At 42.1% G+C, this 15,351-nt stretch overlaps 1 protein-coding gene across 11 annotated transcripts in view; it reads right to left on the reverse strand.

The window, feature by feature from the left end:
• STRBP (spermatid perinuclear RNA binding protein) overlaps positions 1 to 14,930 on the reverse strand; it is a 135,055-nt gene extending 120,125 nt beyond the window's left edge. For 8 of the 11 annotated variants that reach the window (XR_006891808.1, XR_006891798.1, XR_006891788.1 and 5 more), the window contains exon 1: positions 14,801 to 14,930. The gene's annotated coding sequence lies outside the window, so the exon portion shown is untranslated. The remainder of the gene's footprint in view (positions 1 to 14,800) is intronic. The other 3 variants (XM_046684454.1, XM_046684463.1, XM_046684470.1) reach the window with 2 other exon arrangements.
• Between the last annotated feature and the right edge of the window lie 421 nt (positions 14,931 to 15,351).

The raw sequence follows: 15,351 nt of genomic DNA on the forward strand, positions 1-15,351 counted from the left end.
AACAAGAGAAGCAAAACAAGTCATGGGGAAGTAATGAGTAAAATTAACAGACTAGGATACAGATTTTCATGCTTTAATATTAACAATCATGATAAAACATACTATAACCACTAAGCAGTCATTGTGTACTTCTTTCATTCCAGGCAGCTAGAGCTTCCTTCTTGGACATAAGCTTGGGCATTCAGCCAGCAGACATCTCTGAAGGTGGTAAGAACCTGTTAGCATGCAACTCTGGAACACCTAACTGAAGGACTGACATGGGGAGCAAGTGCCTCATCATTAGCTTGTATAGGAAGCATCATCTATTCTTTGAGGTATATTATACAGTAATCGATGGAGATATCTGCCAAGCATTTCAGATAAAAGAAGGGCAAGCTGCAGGAAACAATGAAAACTGACACATGACACTTCAACACAAAAAAACAAAAAAATCCACAAAGAAATGTATTGATTGCAGGATAGTAGACATAAGATGAGGTTTTACTGTATTTGCATTGTGAATATTTGTCTAGGCTACCAAAATTTAAACTTCTTCTACAGCAGCTACAATCTGAACACAAGTGAGTATGTGCCAGACACTGAGCTGAGCCCTTTAGAGACATCACCCTCTAATCCCACTCTGCAGAGTTGTGAGGTATTATATTCATTTTAAAAGGTAAAAGAAGGTCTTATAGATCATAAGAGGCAGAGAAAGGACCTGAAAACAAATCTGAACAACTCCAAAGACTATAATCTTTACGAGACATCTTTGCTGGTTCCAGAGGGAGTAACACCTCATCCCTAGGTCAAAACAGAAAAATAATGTGCAATATTTAAGCCAAGTTACAAGGGTATTTTTAAAAACTTTCAAATAAAAGTTTTTAAAAGCTTGAAATCCATTTATGGAAATATCTGTTTAGATATTCGCAAAAGTCACAAGGTCACTGTCAAAACTCTATACTTCTTTGGATAACTATCAATACACAAACTCAGGATATTTGAGATGGCTGCTGTTGCTATAGCTTATACTCTTGTTATGCTCACATAACCTAAAAAAATCTCTTTTGTCCAAAGAAGCCAGGAAGCTACCTTTTAGATGATACCATCCTTTTTACCCAAAACCGAGCATACTGAAGCAAATTACTCCAGTGCCTATTACTCAGGAGAAGAGAATTCATGTCATTCAAAACACTGTAGAAAAATGACAAGGTTTACAAGGTGACTTGCTAGCCACTTTCAGAGGAATGACTGAAAATTCGCATACTAAAAGTTCTTTCAAACTTTAAAAAAGCTAAAATGAGGGTTTTTTAATGGGGTAAAAGTGTAATTACAAAATCCTTCAACACACACAATTTGAGTTATTCTTCATTGGAAGTGAACCACCACTTTTTAAAAATATCTTAAAATGACGAATCAAGCAAGTTCCAATATTGTTAACACTAAACATTAACTACTCAAGCAAATCGATTTATGATTTTTAAATCAAATTAAATACCGATTCATCAAAAGTAAATGGGAAAAGAATTTCTAAAAACAAATATCAGAAGCTACATTGCAATTTCTTCTAATTGTTTATAATAATGTCCATTAACGAATTCTAAAGGTTCCAAAGGTTATTTTCTATTTTGCTTTTCCCCTATGGAATATGGATCACAACTGGTCAGGAGAAAGTGCCTACTACTGGAGACACTACCAGGACCAACAAACTCAACTCCGCTTCCCTTACATGCGGTCCTGGTAAACAGTACTGAGTCTCCCATATAAGAAGATACCTTCCATTTGCTGCTTTTTGCCTGTCTACTCCCAGATTTAGTGAAGAGAATACTCAACTTTTGGAACCAAATAGACATGGATCCAAATCCCAGGTCCACAACTTACCAGCTAAGTGATTCTGGAGTTACTGAACAAGCCTTAGTTTTCTTATCTGAAATAAAGCAACCATTCTGAAAGGCCAGTGTGAAGATTAGAGATAATATGCATAATGCATGTCTGCTGTTAGTAGTGCTAATCATTATGTGCCTGACACTTTCTTTTTTAATCCTGCCATTGTTTCTAAGTGTAATACATCCAGTAATAAATAACATAGAAAAGATTCTCTTTATTTCTCAGTGACAAATCAGAAACGAGTAGCAAAGCACTAGAGGTGACCTCTAATACAAACCTGCTATCATTGACCTTGTCATGTAAATATTTTTATTTTAATTGTTTAAAGATTTTTATTTTAATTGCTTAAAAAATTTTCAAACTGTTTAACAGGTCAGGGGTTTTACTTTGGAGTTATAGAAATGTTTTGGAACTAGCTGGATGGTGGTTGCTGAACATCGTAAACATACTAAATGCCACTGAATTGTTTAGTTTAAAATAGCTAATCTAATAAAAATAATTTTCAGAGGGAACGTGGAAAAAAATACCCTAATTGTTCCTATTGAACATCATTAGGTGCCAGGAATGTGACCAGTTTAAGTTTACTCAAAGTTCTCTGGTCCACATTTCTAAAGAAGCAGCCTGACTTGGTGGAAGGAACCCAAGGCTGGAGGTCAAGAAATCCACCTCTCACCCCAACTCTGCCACTAGTTAGGTGTGTGATTTTGGACAAGTCCCCTAACCACTCTAGATATATCTTGAGTTCTACATCTGTCAAAGAACAAAGCAGGGCTAAAAGAATCTCACAGGTTGCTCACAAGATTAAGGTTTTATACTTAAATTCTTGGCAAACCAATTATGCGAAATAAAATTACCTAGATAAAAAAATTCTTCCAAACTACAATATATGCTAACTCTGACAAACTAAAAGCCAGTACAGCTCCAGTGAGCTGAAAAATATGTTACCCTAAACAGGAAAACTTTCTCATTTCAGGGCAATTGGGTCCTCTTCACTCCTATTTACTGGAAAACAAAAGCAGACCCTATCATGACAGTGCCAAAATCATATTCACTGACATTATGATCTAAGCACAAAGGAAAAGACTTAAATCAGAGATGACTAATGCGATGAGCAGAAAGTCACTATTCTAAACCAGCTGGTGAACTGCAAGTTTTTAAACTAATAAACTCAGTGATGTCTTTTTATTCAACTATTAAGAAATGCATTAAGTATAAAAATATAAATCTCATACATCATTAGCGAGCCTATAAATAAAAATGATATACATTAATCAACATTATTTTGCAAATAATTCTTTTTCCTTTAAATAGCCTTTGTGTTAAAAACTCTTCCTGCTACAAGTCTCTGAAAAGGATACAAATCTAAAAGAACCTTATTCTGTTCTTAAATGTGCCTGGAATAGAAGCTAAATCCTCTGATAGCTCCTGGTATTTTGTTAAGTGTAGGTTGTTAAAGAAATGTTTTGGCAACTAACACCTTAACTACCATTAATTAGGGTAGAAGGCTTGTCTTCCTCCAATGTGCCTCTAAGTTCTAAGGGAAAAAAGAAGGGTATGGCATGATCATGCAAATCCTTTACTCATAAGGTCATCTCAACGCAGGGATCAAGATGACTAGTTGGGAACTCTCATCTGTTGTTTTCAAAGGAGTAAGACATACAGCTTAGATACCCATGGCCGGCCAACGAAGCAGCAGTAAAGGAAGGCTCAAAGGATAACACTTAAGATGCATCAAGCTGCTAGGAACACATGAAGTACTTTACAACCTACAACAACTTATCTAACAAACTTAGTGAAAGAAGTGGAGCCACTTACAAATCAAAAGAAAAGTCTGGATGCCTTAACAGAAGTTTCCCAAATCAACTACTTAGATTCAGACTTCAGTAATATATTCAGCAATTAAGTCTTACTTCTCTTTCTGGCCATTAAGTTGTATTGAAATGAAGGCATAAAGCCACGGATGCACAGCCTTTCTAAAAAGATTCCTGATTTTCTTTTATCAGAACAATTATCACCTGGATGTCGCCACTACACCTGCAAACTCAACAGCAGAACTCAACTTGCCTCCTGATCCCACTTCTCCTGGGTTCTCCATTTCTCTTCCCAGCACCCAAGCCCGCCATCAACTAGGCTTGAGACCTTGTAGATTTGTCATTCAGCTCTCACACCCAGTTACCAAGTTTCATCCTTTCCAAGGTATCCATTCTATACCTATTTCCATGACCTTTGTCACTTTTTTCCTCAAACTTTTACAACAGCATCTTAATCAGTGTATGCATTTCAGCCTCTCTTTTCACATAGAAGTTGTCAAATTCATTAGGATAGCCCCAACAATGTCAGCCCTCCACTCTTGCTCAAAAACCTTTCACTGAAGCCTCACTCTCGACAGAACAAAGTTTGAATTCCTCATTCTTGCATTCAAGGCCTTCTATCAGTAACTTTAACATTCCCCTCCAAACTCACACTCTACCAATTCCTTTCATATTCCCTTATCTTCAAGTGAACCACTTGTTCTTTCCCATAGAAATCTTGAGCATTCTTATTTTGCTAACACCGTTCCCTCCATATACAATTCTCTTCTCCACTTTCTCCTAATCTAATCCTACCTGTTTTCTGTGGTTTAGCACAGATATCACCTACCACATCCTCTCTGAAGTCTCTTCCTTGTTCTCCTTAGCTAGAAATAATCTCTTGCTCTTCTGAATTCCCAGACCATTTTATCTCTTAAGTACTTATCTTTTTTAAAATGTATATATATCATACCATCACCTCCCCTAACAGACTGTAAGCTCCTAAAGGTCAAGGTCTATGTATACTTCATCTCTGTATCTCCAATGCAACTAGCACAGTACATAGTAAGGACTCAAAATTATGGTGAATAGGGGGACGGCCTGGTGGCATAGTGGTTAAGTTTACCTGCTCTGCTTCAGCAGCCTGGGGTTCACAGGTTCGGATCCCAGGCACAGACCTATACACCGTTCACTAAGCCATGCTGTAGCAGCGTCCCCACATACAAAATAGAAGAAGACCGGCATGGCTATTAGCTCAGCGATAATCTTCCTCAAGCAAAAAGAGGAAGACTGGCAACAGAAGTTAACTCAGGGCCAATCTTCCTCACGAAAAAAAAAAATTACAATGAATAAACTAATAATAAAACCTATTAGCACTCCTAAGAAAGGACACTCATGAAAAAGAAAAACAAAAATACATCATTAAGACTTCAAGAGGCATAGCATTTCATAGGTAAAACTGAAATTCCAACTAAAACACTACAACTATAGTATTCTTTACCAAGTAACAGACTACAACTAATATAAGAATAATTCATTCAACAAATACTCAAGTGTCTACTTAGTGCCAGGCACAGGTCTAGGTCCTTAGAATCTACAGAATACAAAACCAACATCAATCTTCACCTTCAAGGAGAGAAAGGGAAAAGGCAATAAGAAAATAAATAAGCAAAACATTTACAAGTTAAGTGTTTAAGTGGTATAGAGAAAAAGAGCGTGGGAAAGGCAGGGTAGGGAGGGCCAGATACAGAGGAGCTGCCATTTTAATAGGGTGGTAAGGTAAGGAAAAGGGAGATGTTCACAAAGACCTGAAGATGGAGCATATATCTCCAAGCACATATCTGAGAAACAGCATTCTAGGCAGAGCAAATAGCAAACGCAAAGGTCCAGAGACAGAAATATGCTTGGCATGTTAAAGGAACAGCAAAAAAGCCATTGTGGCCAGAATGGAGTAAGCAAAAAGAAAAGTAAGAGGAGATGAGGTCAGAGAAGAAAGAAGAAGGGATCTGATCACATTAAGGCCTTGATAGGACTTGGCCTTTTACTCTGAGCAAGACAGGGAATCACCAGAGGGTTCTGACGAGAAGGAGACAAAAATCTGACTTACCTTTTTAAAAGGATCATTCTTGCTATGGTATTGAGTAAATACTATAAGGGAGCAAGAGCAAAAAAGGGCTACTGCAATAATTCAGAAGAGGTGATGCACACTTAAATCAGCAGAGGTGATGAAAAGCTGTCAGAGTCTGGACACATTCTGATGACACAACTGGCAAGACTTCCTGATGGGTCAGATGTGGTGCGTGAGAGAAAGAAAGCCAAGGACGACTCCAAGTTTTGGCCTGAGCAACTGGAAAGGCGGAAGAAGTTGCTACTTACTAAGATGTGGAAGACTACAAGACGAGCAAAGGGAAGCGGGGGCAGAGTAAACATCAGGAGTTTGGTTTGGGACAAGCTCAGCTTGAGATGCCAATAAAATAGATAAGTAGAAGTGACAAAGTAGGCAGTAGGATATACAAGCTGAGAGTTTCAGAGATAAAAATTTGGGAGTCATCAGAACATACACGGTATTTAAAGCCATGAGATTGGATGAGATCACCAAGGGAATGAATAAAGAGCAGAGATTCCAGTGTTAAGTAGGAGTACTGAGGAAGAACCAACAAAGGAGACTGAAAAGAAACCAAGGAGATAGGAGGAGAATCGGCAGAGTGTGGTGTCCTAGACACCAGAGCAGAAAGCATTTCAAGGAAGAAGGCATTCACTGTACCAAATGCTGCTAACAAATCAAGTAAGAATTAAAGTTGATGGTTTTGACAAGAGCAGTTTCAGTAGAGTGACAGGGTGGAAAGTCTCATTAGAGTAGATTCAGGAGAATAGAAGATGAGTAGAAACAACTTTTTCATGTAGCTAGAAAAGACAGTGTGGTCAAGAAATAGTTGTTTAAAATATATATATATGTGGGGGCTGGCCCCGGGGCCGAGTGGTTGGGTTGGCACACTCCACTTTGGCGGCCCGGGGTTTCACCAGTTTGGATCCTGGGCGTGGACATGGCACCACTCATAGGGCCATGCTGGGGAAGCATCCCACATAGCTCAACCAGGGACACTCACAACTAAAATGTATGGCTATGTACTGGGGGGCTTTGGGGAGAAGAAAAGAAAAAAAAAAAGATCAGCAGCGGTTGTTAGCTCGGGTGCCAATCTTATATATATATATATACACACATATATACGAAATAACAGCATGTGTATGCTGACTGGAATGAGCCAGTAGACAGGAGAATAATGATGTTGCAGAATGGCGGGGAGAATGGATACGATTTCAACTGTTACAGAATTTCACTAGAAGAGTTAAATTGCCCAATAAAGAGAACTGTCACTAAGTTAGCAGGCAATAATTCCAGAGTACTGTTACTCTTTGTGATGCTCAACAAGGGAGACAGGTAACTCATAATTCTAATTCACATGCCATAGAAGGCTCAGAAGAGAGGCTGCACCATTTACTGAGAACCTTCATGTTAGGCATTTTATACGTTATTTCATTTAAGCTCAAAATAACTTCATGAGGTATTACCTTTATGTTACAGATAAGGAACCAGAAGCTCAGAGAGAGCAAGTAATTTGATTAATGCACAAAGCTGGTGAGTGGTAGAGCTATGTTTCAATACCAGCTCCATTTGAGTATTAGATAAGGAATTATTGTTAATTTAGGGGGTTAAAATAGTTTTGTGGTTACTTTTTTTTAGGTTCTTATGTTAGAAATACATACTGAAGTATTTATGGATGAAAGTCTATGATGTATAAGGTTTGTTGTAAATACTCCAGCAAAAACAACAACAAAGGAATAGTGAGTGAGGGAGAGATGAAACAAGAGCAGCAAAAAGCTGGTAATTGCTGAAGCTGGTTGATGGGTACATGAAAATTCACTGTACTGTTCTCTTTTATGTACATTTGAAAATGCCATGATAAAAAATAAAAATCCAGGTCTTTCTGAGTCAAATTTTCTCATTACTTCAAAGCCTGCCCTTAATTTCTGCTCAATCCTCCCTTCAAAAAAATGTTATGTGCTTCAGCGCTTACAAACAATTTTCTTATCTTCTTTAATACTCACTCTAACTCTGTAAATTAGGGGTTTCATCCCAACTGTATACACGAGGAGAGAGATCTACAACTAGTAAATAGCAAGATCAGACCTCCAAGCCAAGTTTTCTAGTGTCAAAAACATTCTTCTACTACCCAATACAGCAATAAAGCTTGCACATGGGGTCATCTTTAGGCATACCTAAAAGGAAAGTCCACCCAAGTGCTAGCCCATTTCCTCAGATTCATAACTACCGCATAATCCCAGGACCCTGAGTTTCCCAGGAAGGACAAGCATTATTCCAGGCAGTCCTTGAAAAGACTTGTACTCAAGGGCTTAAAGAGGCAGGTTTCAAATCTGCCCAGCCATCAACCTTCCTTGCCAAATTCAGGGACTAACAGGAATTTGATATACAACCTCTGAAAGGGTGTTCTGAAAGCCTGCCAATCTCTGCTCTAGAGGCAACTCTTCGGGCCTCCATTTCTCTAAATGTTAACACTCTGCTGTTCACCTACATTACACAGCTATCATAGGGACTAACATCCAGGTATGTGAACCTTGAGCTCTAGAAATAAAGGACACTACTGAACAATAATACTGACCAATTTCAAAAGCCAATTTTGTACAATTCCACAACATTTACCACAAAGCTGACATAACAGAAAGTATCACAGTTAATACTTATTTTTAAGATACCAGCCTTTTTAAAAGCTTCATCACTAATATGTTTGACATCTGTTCTTCCATGCTAAACTTTGACATTATAAGTTTACTTATAGCTTACTTCAAAAACAACTGAAAATAAGCATACCTAGGGCTCCAGATGTTTATTCTCTGCAGCTGCTAAACTACAATATCAAAACTGTAACAACTTTCCCCTCTAGCTCACTAGCTTTGCTAACTAAAACCAAGTTGTCCAGAGCTACTTAAGTCAAGAAATACACAGTATCCAATACTTCATTGGGTTAAAATGTGGGTTGTCTAAGCTGTACAAAAGCCTAATCATTGCATGATTACATGCACTGTTTAAGGAGTTTCAGATTTACCTGGAATCATAAACATCATAAGAATGAATTACTTCCATCTTAATTTCTAGAAACAAACCACTTCTTTATCAGGTCACTACGGAGCTGTCTTAAAATTTACTGATTTTCAGTTAGGCTAACTGAACATAGGTAGGCAAAGTTACAGACTCCATTTTCACATTAAGGGCCAATCTACGTTACTTACCAACAATATTACTGAGTCCTTCTAAGAAATCTTAGGTCCACCACAAAAGACGCCTTTGAGCCTAAAGTCAACACATGTTTGCTGAATTAAACTGGCAAAACAGGTGAGCATATTAAAAAAATAAATCTAGATAGAGTCTTTCAGGACAAATACTATTTGCTTTATGTCAACACTATTAATATGGTTGAAGTCAATTCATAAACAAAATGCTGACCTGCCCAATAGGATATTGTGAAAAGCCCTGGCACCTGAAAAACTGCAAAGAACAGGAAATTCTGCAGGTGCAGTAAGAAACTACATCTTATCCATGACCTAGAAACGCCTCAGAATTTATTACACAACCTGCTGCAGAATTCTCACTTTTCAAATGGAAATGAACCATGGAGTCACACAATGCAAAGCTGTGATTTTATTATTGATATAATCAACTGTACCCTTTAGTTGTGCTAAAGTTAAAAAGCAGATGTTCTACGTAGTGTTAGTTATGTCAGAAGTTAAGAAAATTTGAGTGTCAAATAACTAAAATTTAGGACTGCTTCATTCACTCAGCAACACACATATGGAACGTCCTTTGTGAAACAGACATCATACTTCTCAAAAACGATGCACTTAAAGGTCCCTTAGGACAAGAAATAACTCAAGCTGGGCATGAAAGTAACAAATCAGGTAATTTGGTCACCTCACTAATCAATGCAAGACCTATAAGTTAAAGATTTGCATATCTTTCAAGGCTCAAACCATTTAAATATTTATATCAACATTAATCTGGCATCATTATTTTATTTCTTTCTGTTTTAATCAACATATAAATTTAACTTACATCTCTCAATAAACAGTTTTCTAAAATTAGACTGGATTATGAAGCCTCTCATAATTACCTGTCAGAAACAGTGTTTCTACAGTTGAACAAATTTTTAAAAACAACCAATTTTCCAATAAAAGGATCTATGCAAAACAAATGAAAACAGAAGAGCAGTAAGATGGGTAACGGTGTCCAAACATGTTATATAAGAGAGTAAACTATGAAGGGTAGATCAGCTAGCACAGAAAAATTACTATCAGGGCTGAGGATTACCAAGCCCAAGCAAATTAATGTCTAATAAAGCAACATACTATTTATACTTTTGTAATGTCAATCATGACCAGCATCTGGAGACTTTTTACAACCAATAAACCAAACACAACATTAAAAAGCATTTAAAAGTCATTCCTCCTAAAATAGAGCATAACCTGTCAATGGGCTTAGAAATGTCAAATGGATGGTTATTTGATAAAACTTAAAAAATGAAAAACTACTCAATAAATCTGAAAAAGGAGGCTTAATGTCACTAGAAGGCATAACTCTGTTTTTCCATTCACGTCACTCAATGATATTCTACAAATACATAGGAAAATATTGTATTTATTATTCCTGAGTTAAGAACTGAATTCACTCAGCGAGAGAAGTAATGTCTCTGGAAATTGATGCTCAGAAACAATCTTGGGCTATAGCTAGAACTCACAATGTTTCTCACAAGCTTCTGTTCAGACTCAAGTATTCAAATCAGCACCAACACACAGCTGCAGAAATGAGCCAGGAAATATAAGTAGACAGTAGAGCAAAGAATGAACAAACTTTAATTTGCAGACATCTCTGAAATTCACAGAAGTTTCATCTTTATCCAAGTTTCTCACTACAAATTAACCCAACTAATGCCAAATTCTGAAGTATTAATTATTATTTGACCAGGCTAAAAGGAAAAAAAGAACTAAAGAAATAACATCTCTTCTCCATACTGACATAGTTCTAATCTTTCCGAAAGACTAAAACTTGTTTTATATAAACCATCTCAATTCTCATGGGAGGGAGATAAAGAGTCAGGTTTCTGGAGGAGAAACAAGCACAAAGGGATTAAGTATCTTGTCCAGCAAGTCACCAGTGAAAATAAAACCAGAGCCAATTATTTAGCCTACAAAATCTAAATAACCTGCTTTCCTTCATTCATAAACTTAACATAATATTTTAAAGTGCCTACAAATTATCCCAAACCATAGAACTTCATGGAACAATACACATAATCAGAACACTATGCCAAAATTGAGTATTCTGAACAAGAAAATACTGCTTGCCCCAAGTCAATAAAAGGCACTAACACAATGGACTTAAAAAATACAAGGAGGAAACAATAGCCATCTTGGAGAAAATTTTCAAAGGTCACTCTATTCATCTTATATCCTACTGCTCTAATTCTCTGCCAGGAGGCAAAGGGGTCACACATGCTCCTTATATTTGATACACATGTCAAATCTCAAAATACTGCTAAGAGTTTCAATCGAAAGCATATTATACTTTAAAAACCTTTCCCTCCAAAAGTAAAATCTTATAGCAATGCCTTCAGAGCATTACTTTGCTGCCTTCGTGATACACTTCAAATTTGAATTTTAAAAATGATTAGCTTCCAGGGCCGGCCCCATGGCGTAGTGGTTAAGTTCAGTGCATTTCACTTCAGTGGCCTGGGTTCACAGGTTCCAATCCTGGGCACAGACCTACACCACTCATCAGCCATGCTATGGCAGTGACCAACATATAAAGTAGAGGAAGACTGGCACAGATGTTAGCTCAGGGCTAATCTTCCTCAGCCAAAAAAAAAGATTAGCTTCCAGTTTATTTTTTAAATATTTATATCTACAGATTCAGATTATTTGAAATGTAGTGTCCTGCTCAGTCCTCATTAAGGTTTAGGCAAGATTCCCACTTTCACTCAAACTTAATATTTGAACTTAAAATGGCTGCATTAAGATACTTCCTAAATCGACAAAAGAAGAAAAGCAGTCCACCCAGAAAGCTTCCCAGTGTACCAAAACGGACTTTTTATTTGAAATCATACTAGGTACCACATTACACACTACATGAAACCCAGAAAGTGATAATTGAAGTTATTTCTGCAACATGAGGAATAAATTTTTTGCAAAATCTAACAAGACTGAATTTTCAACTGTCAAAAGGGAAATCGTCTTCCAAGATTCTAGAAAACCGTGCTTACTGAGGCAGTCTCTAAGCAGTTTCCTTAATCCTTCCAAATTCCAAAGAATCTAACACAAGCCACAGAACACTGAATGAGACCTGCACTGAAAGGCCTGTGCTCAAACCCCTAAAGGTTATTTCCGACGTATTTGGCAAGCTGTTGGCAATATGTCCACAGAACCCCAGAAGTCTTTCCTCAGTAAAGCTAACACTACACTCCCCAACTCAAATCAAAATACCAGAAAATCCAAAAGCCTCCAACTAAATGTTACTTGAACTATATGGGGGGAAAAGCCGACAACCCAGGATCAGTTATTTGCACCTTGAAAGAGAGTTAAACAGTCGAAGAGCTCCATTCCTGCCACTTTTAGGAGCTGGATGTACATTACCTCTGTGTGCCTCTAGCATGGTACTCAGATATTACATCACTCAATGCCTGAAAACTGCCCCATTACCCAGAAAGCACCAGGGTATGTGAGACACTACACCAAGGTATCCCTTCCTCCCGCTTTGATACTCAGCCCTCAAATGCTGCTGACGCTGGGCCCTGCTCTCTTGCAGTATCTTCACAAAGACATCTGCCCTGCAGGAGCTGCAATCCTATTTCGATTCACTCTTGGTGCACTCCTTATAACCCCATGTGGTTCTTCTATCTGCCCGTGCATCAGGCCGATGTGCTAGGACGATACCCTACCACACACCTCCTCCAAACTTGGAGTATGTACTCAGCTCTCCCCATCCCATCCCCATTCCCTGGGTTCTGGACTAAAATCAGCCTTCGTGATCTCTCTGATCCTAGAAGCAAGTATTTGCAGATGTGGTAGAGGGCTTAGTGTCCTTCATTTTCCATTAACAACATTCCAGGATCCACACATATCCCCCTACACACTCTCGGGTTTCCCTAAGTCCAGAATTCAATCCCTCCTTTAGCTTTTTTTCCCAATTTCTGCACTCTGCCCTTCCTTATACCTTCAGAAACCTAAAAATTTCGGCCCCTTTAATCCCTCAAAACTCAAAGTTTTCCAATCTCTCCCCTGTTCCTCCCACACTCTTTTTAAGCAACCTATTTTCCTAATTCTGTCCCACCTGAACCATTTCCTGCCCTAAACCTGGGCATCTTACTTGCCCCACCACCACCACCACCCCAATCCAGTACACAACCTATCCATTGCCAGATACAGACATGCCCACACACATCGCTGCCTCGCCCCTCCCTTACCCTATTATAGGTAGTAAGCATTCTTCTACACCCTCTTCCAAAAATATCCTATCTTCCCCACTCTCTTCCCTCTGTTCCCTGTCTACTCTATTCTCTCTACTAGGTGAAATCTAACACCCCAAACCTGTGCTTTCCTCCCTCCACATATTGTACTCTAGACCTGGATACCTTCCCTTCCAACCTATCCTCTACTGCCTCCCTGTACTGATTCTCCTCCACACATGCATCACCTCCCCCCCATCTTCCCTCCACACTTCCTGCCCCAGAAACGTTTCCTTCCATCTGACCCCACACCGCACCTGCCACTCCAAGAGCATTTCCCTCACCCCCTACACCTTTGGCCCTCCACACTCCACTCCACCTGTCCCCTCCAATGTCCCCCCAACCCCAAAGTTCCCTGTCTTGCTACACCCCCACTTTCCTATACTTCCCGCAAGAACACCCTCCATTTCACTCACTTCTCTTCCTATCAGCTAAATGCCCTGCAGTCCTCCTGCCCAGATATCTTCTCCATCATCCTACCCCTCTGTCCCCACTTCTCTCTCAAACCCCTCAAACTCAAGCCATGCTCCAATCACCTTCCCCCTTTCCCCCTGCACTCCTCTCCCCTGAGCACCCCCACCAGACAGACACCTGCCTCCTCCCCTCACATGTTCCGTCTGTCCAGCCTCCTGTCTGCTCTACACCACTCCTTGCCAGACACCGTCCTCACGCCCCTCACAGGTCTCCTGAAGCCTCTGGGCCTACTCTCACCCACACCTCCCGCATGAGCACCCTCCATTTCCCTCTCCATCACTGAGAGACCCCTAGACACCCTCCTTCCCTCTCTCCCTTTTCACGCTCACCCTGCCACGTCTCCCCCTACCCGGACACCCTTGCTCCCCATCTCCCGTCACATCTGGCCAGCGGCCTTCCCAACAGCTGCCCCTACTCCCTGCCCCTCACAGCAGCCCCGACCGGGACATCAGCTTCTTCCATTGCCCCCTCGAGTCCCCAGTCTTCTCCTTCCATTCCCATCACACTCGGCCCTGCCCTCCCCAAAACCTCCCTCACCCCCATATACTGCCCCCCCACGCGCCTGAATGTCCTCCATCCCTCTCGCACTCGCCTTGGCCCCCGTGGGCCCCCCAAACCTACCCGAAGGCCCTCACCTTCCACTGGGCCGGATCCCTCCACCCTTCATTCTCCCCCAGATCTGCCCACGCCCTCCGCCTGCCCCGCGAAGGCTCTCCCCCAGCCCCTGTCCCCAATGTCCTCCAACACCTGCCCCGAGCCCTCCATCCTACCCAGACCCCGGGCGCTCGGTCCCCCCACACTGCCCACGCCCTCCCCTCGCCTGGGGCCGGGACCCGTCCCCCACGAAGGTGAGGAAGGCTGCCCGCTGCCCTTGCCCGAAGCGGCCCGGGCACCGACGCCGCCGCGGCGGCCACAATGCCGGAGCCACGGGGGCCGGGATTGCTCCTGCTCTCCGCCCCAGCCCCCGCGGCCGCCGCCGCCGCCGCTGCTAAGGACGCACAACAAACAATGCGGGGCCCGGGCCGGCTCCGCCAACCGCCTCAACCGCCGCCGCCCGGGACGGCCCGCCGCGCAGGCGCCTGCCCCGCCGCCGCAGCCTACCCGCGCCGCCGCGCTCTGCCCGCGCCCGGTGCCCGCTCCCGCTCCGCCGCCGCCGCCACCTCGTCCGCCCGCGTCTCCGGCTCCTCAGCCCAGCGGCGGCGGCTGCGGCGGCTGCTGCCCTGGTGGCGCTCGCGGCTCCGGTCTCCGCTTCGGCGGCGGCGGCGGCGGGCACGTGACGCCGCCGAGAGCGCCCATTGGCCGGGCCGGGGGGCGGGCCCCGCGGCTGCTGGGGAACGGAAAGCCCGCCCCCTCGCTCGCCGCGCGCCCCCTCCACGCGCGCTCTGCCGCACCTGAGACAGCCAGCCAGCGCCCGCCGCCGCCGGGCCGCGCCGTCGCCTGCGCCAACTGCGCACCTGGGAGCGCGCAGGGACCACACGCTGGCGGCGGCCGCATGCACCTGCGAGCGGACGCTTACGTAAACTGCGTCCCCGCCCTCCTCCCGGCGCCCGGCCCCCGCCCGCTGCAGCACCTGAGCCCCGCTGCGCTAGCGGCGTAACCGCTGCGGAACGAGGACGAGCTGCGCAAGGAAGGGTGCGAAATGCACGGAAACT

This window comes from Equus quagga, chromosome 1 (genome assembly GCF_021613505.1).
Source record: "Equus quagga isolate Etosha38 chromosome 1, UCLA_HA_Equagga_1.0, whole genome shotgun sequence".
NCBI classification, from domain to species: domain Eukaryota; kingdom Metazoa; phylum Chordata; class Mammalia; order Perissodactyla; family Equidae; genus Equus; species Equus quagga.